We start from the raw sequence: 8,602 nt of genomic DNA, 5'->3' as shown, positions 1-8,602 counted from the left end.
GCCAAAACTAAAATCTCATTGCTAAAAACTCAACCTAAGATATATATAAAAACCAGGTAAATTTGGACAAGTTAAAAGGACACACAGGCATACTACGTGGCAATTTAAAACATGAGCATGTGATTTATAACCGAATTCAAAAGACATGTCAGTTTAGAAAAGTTCCAAACTAGGTACGAGTCATGGAGAACAGGAGATCATCCACTTCCGCAGATGTCGAAGTCGGAAAGTCCTCGCCAAAAAGGATCAAGGCGCAAGTGTGTTCCATAGACCCAGTGTCAACCAAGGCGGCATCCCGTAGAGTGCCCATTGAGGAGTTGTCGACAACTTCCTCCAGGAAGGGTAACTCATAATTAGCTTCACGCAGCAAACGCAACCTTAATGCCATGTCTGGTAATGAACCCTCAGCGAGAACATCAACAGATCAGCATCTACTGCAGGCAAGCACTGCTGTGAAAGACAGACTTCCAGTGCATGTTCGAAAGAGCACCAGAGGCACCAGAACATGGGCTGCAAACAATACAAAAATGGTCTGAATGACAAAGACCAGTCACACTCCTATTGCTTCAGGAGTGTTGCTCCAAAGTACTGCATCTTTCGCTCACGACACAGCTGCGCTGATGGGAGCATCGTCATTTCTCCTCATTGCGGCGGGACAGTCATTGCGCATAAACAACAGCAACAGCAGGATGCCAGCTAATAAAGCCAAAATTATCGGATATCCCCCAAAAATACTATAGAAAATTGAGTGGATAGCTGAAGGTATAAAACCGAATATGGTGGAGAAGGTGTGAACAAAACCAGAACCAACAGCTTTGAAAAAGTGTGCGATTCCAGTTGTACTGGACACATAAAATATTCGCCCCACGAGTTCACCGAAGTGTCTCGGAAAGTTCGTATTTAACAGAGACTGTATTTCTGCTGATGACCTTTCCACTTGGTGTGTAGGTGTCGCACGCATATGTAAGGGCCACATGCTTTTGAAACAAAGCCTGCAGTCTACTTAACTTGTCAAAATTCACGTTTGAAGTAGCAATGCAAGGCCAAATATCAGCCACCTCCCTAAATTTAGTGGGGGGAAAACAGTACGTTCCCGCAGCATGTAACGACCTTAGAGACCGAAACAAAGTAAACTATTCCGGACCTCATGCCACAAGAGCCTTCACTATTGAGAAGGACGCAGCAGCAGTTTGAAAGCACCTGGAACGTAGGTCTAATCAAGGTGACTGGGACTCCCTTCAGATAACAAGCCAAGTTTGCAGCTGAGGCGTTACACGCCCCATGCAAGGACAGCTGTTTACAAATCATCGAATGGCTGACTGAAGTCTCGCATTCACTAGCGCTAAGAAACACCTCTTTCATGCCATTGAATCATTTGTACGAGAAGGGAAGCTCCCACACCTCATGAATGTAACTATCTCCCAATTTTTCATATTTGCCTACCAGAATGTGTTTTAAACAGGAGGTGAATTGTAGTGTGGAAATAGGCAGATTAATAACCCCATGTATTAACCACTCAGCCGATGGTATTTCGGCCACGGTAAAAGGCAACTTTTCTAACTTAGGGATGTTAAGCATGACATAAGTTGCTTCCTTCTTAGCCATTAGTAGTAGTTGTGTTAAATTAAAAGAAAATATCTCCCTTGCACTGACGTGCTGCCATGGGATGCAACCCGCCTTCAATATTTGAAGCGTCCAATCCAACTGCAAAATCAACCTGATCTGACTCTGTCCATGGTGTAAAGAAGACATATCTGATTGTTTAATGTCTATGGCAGAAGAGAAATATTATTTATGGTGTATATCCGGTCGGACAAAGTGTTAATCCTATTACCCACAACAGCTAATGCCTTTAAGATTTTCCTGATCTATTTGCCTTAACCAGGCAGCAGCATTTCGTTGGGAAAGTTTCCAAATTTCATTGTATACTGCATATAAGAAACGCTTCCTACGTGGTGTTCTGGGGCCTGAGAAGAAATCTTGTAAGTCAGTGGAGCTAGACAGGAGACTGAGGTGTTCTCTAACTGTGTCTAGTGAGGATGATTTTAGCCACTGCTGGCATAATTTTGCCACACTATATGTTGTAATTATACCCGCATGCTCTGGTGATATATAGCGAGCGTCTGGCCTACTCGTCCTAAAACCCCCGAGGAGTTAATAAAACATTGGTGACACCCATTGGTATCCACTGGCCACAATAACCACCCGCCAGGACGTGTCAGTGAAGCATCAAATGTACCATTCTGGACCAACTCATCGAGCTCATTTTCAGTTGCATTTGTATATTTTTGCCATTTGTAAAACTTTGCGGGGCAGGTATACTGGATACTGGACATGTTTAATTCCCTAATTTTAGCTAAGCCTAAACAACTTGTCTGCTGTACCGTTTAAAAAGATTTGTGTAGGAATAAAGCATGCTCTAAACAATGTTTCCTTTCCCTTAATTTGCCAATTTTTTTGTTCCCCACACACTTTTCAGATCAATTGACTTCAAACAATATTCATAGCCTTCTATCAATAACTGGGAAACAAAGGATTCCGAATATATAAATTTTGTATTGGTCAGTAACATTTATATCCTTAGTAGGTGGTACTTTAAAATAATATGACTCCGCATTCTTTTGATTGTGCCCAGAAAAATATGCAAACTTTTCAGAATATGTTTTGGAACTCCCTTGAGGCGAAGTCAGGCAATGCTCCCATTGCGAGTAATTAAAAATAGTTTTGGGACTGCTCGCTCTATGTATGAAATGGTGCCCATAATAATTATAACAAAACATATCGCCATAATTTTCTTTAAACTGGTAAACATCTTCGTTTTCAAAGACACTATAATATTGCACTTCAGTCATCATAGAATCAACTGTTTTCATATCCCAATCATCAGAAACAATACCTGGTATTATTATATCATTCATTGATAATTTGAACACGTACAGTATTTGAATAACTTCCGTGGGACCATATATATCAAACATTACTTTGTCCCAAACAATCCCTTCGGGAATGGGCACTGCGGAAATGTTCACAAAGGATAAGTCTCTTCAGACTTTATGTGATGAAAAATGTGGTTTCAAAACCTCCGCCACCAGTGCAACTGTCGATCTTTGAGGTAAAAAATGACCATGTATTAACAAGAAAAAGGTAATGACAAAACCAATCCAAAGTAGAAAGAGTAGGACAGTCAAAGAGAGCCATAGATAGTTCATTGGAAGAATAAAATAAGTTTCTTTAAGCCAGTTTGTTAGCTCACGTGTACTCGACAAATCAGCTGTCGAAGAGGCAAATGAGTGAGAAATCATCGTTGAAGTTGGGAAAATAACTAAAGGCAGCTCGTGCAAATGGCAGAGCCGTTGTCAGTGGTGGAGTCGGTGTTTCCTGCGGTGGCACACTATAGATCGCACCATCCGTTTGTGTTGGAGTCGAGTTGACTTGGTCAAATGTTTCTAAATTAGTTGACGTTAGTGGAACTAATGCAAGATCATCTTCCACCCTCCCCAAGCTCGGAATGGTGTCGGTGTTGGTATAAACAACTTGTAGAGGAACTTCTTCGCAAGTAGTGCGAGGGATTCGGGAACTACTGGATGTTCCTCTTGGTCGGCTGTGCAGGATCGGCCACATGGTGCAGTCTGACATTGTCAATGGAGACAAAACGATTTTCTTTGGCACCAGCCAACGGTGGTAGAACAACAGTTCTGGTACCGTGTATCCCTAGTACAGGGACTGGTGCTCGATAAGAAGGGCCAAATTCATTTTTCACTGCAACCTTCTCACGTACAAGATCCCCAACTCTGGGAATCCAGCCGGTAGATGTTACAGGCACATCCTTAATTCCTGTGGAGGCGGCACTTTTGGAAGAATTATCATCACGGAACTGTTGCAATTCCTGTAAGACAGTGACACGTTCATTTATGTCAAAAGGTGTTTCTGCTGCCTCCACGCCAGGACCATCAAGATCCGGAACATGCATTCGAGTTCCGAACAGGCACTCATATGAAGTACAACCCCAGGGACCTTCTAGGCAGATTTAGTGCTCTCTGGACTCCATACAGGTGGTTAAGCCAACTAAGACCAGTACCTAAGACTGGCTGTTAAGGATTGCTTTAAATTGCGGTTTAATCGCTCCACTACACTAGGATGAAATAGAGACGAGTCTTGGAGTTGGATCCCCAACGAAGCCATGGAGTGCCCTTAAGGCGAAAGCAGGGCCCTGGTCCGAATGGAAAGCCGCAACTGCATATGTACCGATAAAGACTCGCAAATCTCTAATAACAGTCCGAGCGTCGGCTGAACGTTGTGGCCACACCCATACAAATCTGAAGCATGAATCGACAGACTAAAATATATTTGTATGCGCTATCAGGTGTTAAGGGACCACAGTGGTCCAAGTACATACATTGTAATGGTTTGTTTGAAATTAAGAGGAGTGTCTGCGATGGGTGCTTGGCAGTGGAAACTTTGATTTGTTGACAGATGTCACAACAAAGGACATATTGCTTAGTCTCCTTAGTGAGACCTGGCCACCAATAACGGGCCTGCAAGATCGAAATTGTAGCCGCCACACCAGCATGGGCAGATGCCACCCCTTCATTTGCTGCTTTAATAAATTGTGATCTTATGTCTTTGTTGGGGATGTCTCGTACACCTACGTCTGGTATCGTAACTTCAGCATTCAGCATACTCTCCATATGATAGTGATATTTGTTAGGAAATCCTATAGGATAGGGCGTACCATCAGCCGAAGCTTTCACGGCAGCCCACATGTCTGCGTCTGGTTTGGAACTCGAGTGAGTCACTGCAGCTACAGTGGCTACTGCCACTGCTAACTTTGCGGCTTCATCAGCCAATGTATTTCCAGCAACGTGTATTCCAACGCGCTGGTGTCCAAGTGTGTGGACAACATGGACATTCGGTAGTGTCTTTCAGGTCAGCTACTTTCCCCCACAGCAGCCTGTGTTTAATGGTGTTGCCTTTGGAATCTCAGAACCCATTCTAGCGCCAATAATGCAGGTATTCATTAAAGGACTGGACAAAATAATATGAATCACAAACAATCAGCATAGGCTGTGCAGGATCCGTGTGTTCCAGTGCCATCAGCAGAGCTTTTAGCTCAGCCAATTGTGCTGTACAATACCCTAGGGTTTGTGTAAAGGTATGTAGAGGACAACATTTATCGCCCTCTGTAGGAGGCTGGCCTGGCTTGTTGTGGGTACCAGAGGTACTTACACCTTGTGCCATGTCCAGTTATCCCTTATTAGTGGAGAAGAGGTGTTTCTAGCAGCTTAGGCTGATAGAAGGTAGCTATGGCAAAGCAGCTTAGGCTGAACTAGGAGACATGTAAAGCTCCTACTATACCACTGGTGTCATATGCACAAAATCATAAGAAAACACAACACACAGAAGTACTAAAAATAAAGGTACTTTATTTTTATGACAATATGCCAAAAGTATCTCAGTGAGTACCCTCAGTATGAGGACAAGTTATATACACAAGATATATGCACACAAACCAAAATTATGCAGGTAATAGCAAGAAAAGTAATGCAAGCAGTGTAAAATTACAGTAGATTGCAATAGGAGCACATGGGTATGGGGGCAACACAAACCATATACTCTAAAAGTGGAATGCGAACCACGAATGGACCCCAAACCTATGTGAGCTTGTAGAAGGGTCGCTGGGACTGTAAGAAAACAGTGAGGGTTTCTTCAGAGCTCCTGGTGCAGAGGAGGCAGGCTACCCCCAGAGCATGCACCACCTGGAAACAGTCGAGAAAGCCAGCAGGATGAAGTGATACAAGGTTGCTAGTAGTCATCTTTCTACTTTGTTGCAGTTTTGCAGGCGTCCTGAGCAGTCAGCGGTCGATCCTTTGGCAGAAGGTGAAGAGGGAGATGCAGAGGAACTCTGGTGAGCTCTTGCATTCGTTATCTAAAGAATTCCCCAAAGCAGAGACCCTAAATATCCAGAAAAGGAGGTTTGGCTACCAAGGAAGGAGGATTGGCTACCAAGAGAGGTAAGAGCCTATCAGAAGGAGCCTCTGACGTCACCTGCTGGCACTGGCCACTCAGAGCAGTCCAGTGTGCCACAAACACCTCTGTTTCCAAGATGGCAGAGGTCTGGGACACACTGGAGGAGCTCTGGGCACCTCCCCTGGGAGGTGCAGGTCAGGGGGAGTGGTCACTCCCCTTTCCTTTGTCCAGTTTTGCACCAGAGCAGGGCTGGGGGATCCCCAAACCGGTGTAGACTGGCTTATGCAGAGATGGGCACCATATGTGCCCATCAAAGCATTTCCAGGGGCTGGGGGAGGCTACTCCTCCCCAGCACTGACACCTATTTCCAAAGGGAGAGGGTGTTACACCCCCTCAGAGGAAATCCTTTGTTCTGCCTTCCAGGGCCAGGGCTGCCTGGACCCCAGGAGGGCAGAAACCTGTCTGAGGGGTTGGCAGCAGCAGCAGCAGCGGAGACCCCGGAAAGGCAGTTTGGCAGTACCCGGGTACTATGCTAGAGACCCGGGGATCATGGAATTGTCCCCCCAATGCCAGAATTGCATTGGGGTGACAATTCCATGATCTTAGACATGTTACATGGCCATGTTCGGAGTTACCATTGTTACGCTGTACATAGCTAGTGACCTATGTACAGTGCACGCGTGTAATGGTGTCCCCGCACTCAAAGTCTGGGGAATTTGCCCTGAACGATGTGGGGGCACCTTGGCTAGAGCCAGGGTGCCCACACACTAAGTAACTTTGCACCTAACCTTCCGCAGGTGAAGGTTAGACATGTAGGTGACTTATAAATTACTTAAGTGCAGTGGTAAATGGCTGTGAAATAACGTGGACGTTATTTCACTCAGGCTGCACTGGCAGGCCTGTGTAAGAATTGTCAGAGTTCCCTATGGGTGGCAAAAGAAATGCTGCAGCCCATAGGGATCTCCTGGAACCCCAATACCCTGGGTACCTTAGTACCATATACTAGGGAATTATATGGGTGTACCAGTATGCCAATGTGAATTGGTAAATTTTGTCACTAGCCTGTTAGTGACAAATTTTTAAGTAAAGAGAGAGCATAACCACTGAGGTTCTGGTTAGCAGAGCCTCAGTGAGACAGTTAGGCATCACACAGGGAACACATAGGCCACAAACTTATGAGCACTGGGGTCCTGGCTAGCAGGGTCCCAGTGACACATAAACATACTGACAACATAGGGTTTTCACTATGAGCACTGGGCCCTGGCTAGCAGGATCCCAGTGAGACAGCGAAAACACCCTGACATATACTCACAAACAGGCCAAAAGTGGGGGGTAACAAGGCAAGAAAGAGGCTACGTTCTCACACCCTCCATATAGCCACTTACGACTGCGCAAGCAGCAGAATATTGATGTTTAGTTCCAATTGCAGGTTGTGCAGAGCCATCGGTGTACATGACTGTAGTGCTCAATAGGCAAAGTATTTGCTGGAACTGGATATTCTATTTCATATTGTAAAAATTCCTGAGTTTTTAAACTTTGGGTCAAAAATGTAATCTACATCAGTGGCTGTCAGAGACGTAGCCCATTGTATCCAAAGTGGATGTAATGCTTTTGCGTTTGGAACGCTAGCTTTTGTAACAGCTTCTAGGGCTGGGATTGGAGAAACGACAATAATGCGTTTTCCTTGGGCAAGAGGTCTTTCTTTAATGGCAGCCATCTGTACAGCAGTGAGAATTTTCTCTGTGGGAGCAAAGCGTTATTCTGGCACTGAGTACAAGTGCAATTTGTATGCAATCGGGACTGACTCAACTTCATTAAACACCACATAGGTGAAACCGATGGCCCCAGCTATTACTCTGATGACCAAAAGTGTTTTGTTGTCCCTCGTATGTAGGTGTTGTGCTGCAAGCATATAGGTCTGCAACTCGAAGTATACGTGTATGTTCAATTGTCCAGAATTTACTTGAAAAATTGGGACGTATTAAGTCATATAAAGGCTTCATGCGTGTAGCATAGCCTGAAATGTAGGTTCTGCCAAAATTTAGGAAGCCCAATAACGATTGGAGTTTTTTTAAAATTTGGAAATGTCTAGTGTTTTGTATTTTTTTACGCACTCTGTTGCTCATAAGTGCTGTGCTATGTGAGTTTTGGATCGCATAGGTACGTGTATGACTGTTTAAATGTCTGTATTCTAAGACTATTCTGTATGAATGGTCTGATTTTAGCTACGGGGAATAATGGGTTATTCATTGGCGAGACACAAGGTTCAATCACACCCTGGTACTCTAATTGCATGAGAATTTCTCTCACTGGTGCTTTTGTTCATGTTTTAAAGGATACTGCGGTTGCAGCTGAGGTTCAATCTTAATTGGAATTACATGGTAGGGGGGATTCCTTACCCCATCCCACGTGATGTTTGTATAATGCAGGTGCTTGTGGCAAAGCCCATTCAATAGAGTAGGATGCAGCGAGTTCCTCTGGAACAAGGGGCGAGAAAGAAGGCTTAATGACATCTTCTCCATATGGGCAGGTACGGACAAAGTCAGGTGGCCAATCTTGTTCAGCCAACAAGACATCATATACTTTTACTATGCGATCCCAAAAGATTGCATCTATTGTGCGTTCAATGTCTCCT

Source organism: Pleurodeles waltl, chromosome 6 (assembly GCF_031143425.1).
Source record: "Pleurodeles waltl isolate 20211129_DDA chromosome 6, aPleWal1.hap1.20221129, whole genome shotgun sequence".
Lineage (NCBI taxonomy): Eukaryota > Metazoa > Chordata > Amphibia > Caudata > Salamandridae > Pleurodeles > Pleurodeles waltl.
The sequence above is the reverse complement of the archived record's forward strand: the minus strand, read 5'-3'. Positions refer to the sequence as shown.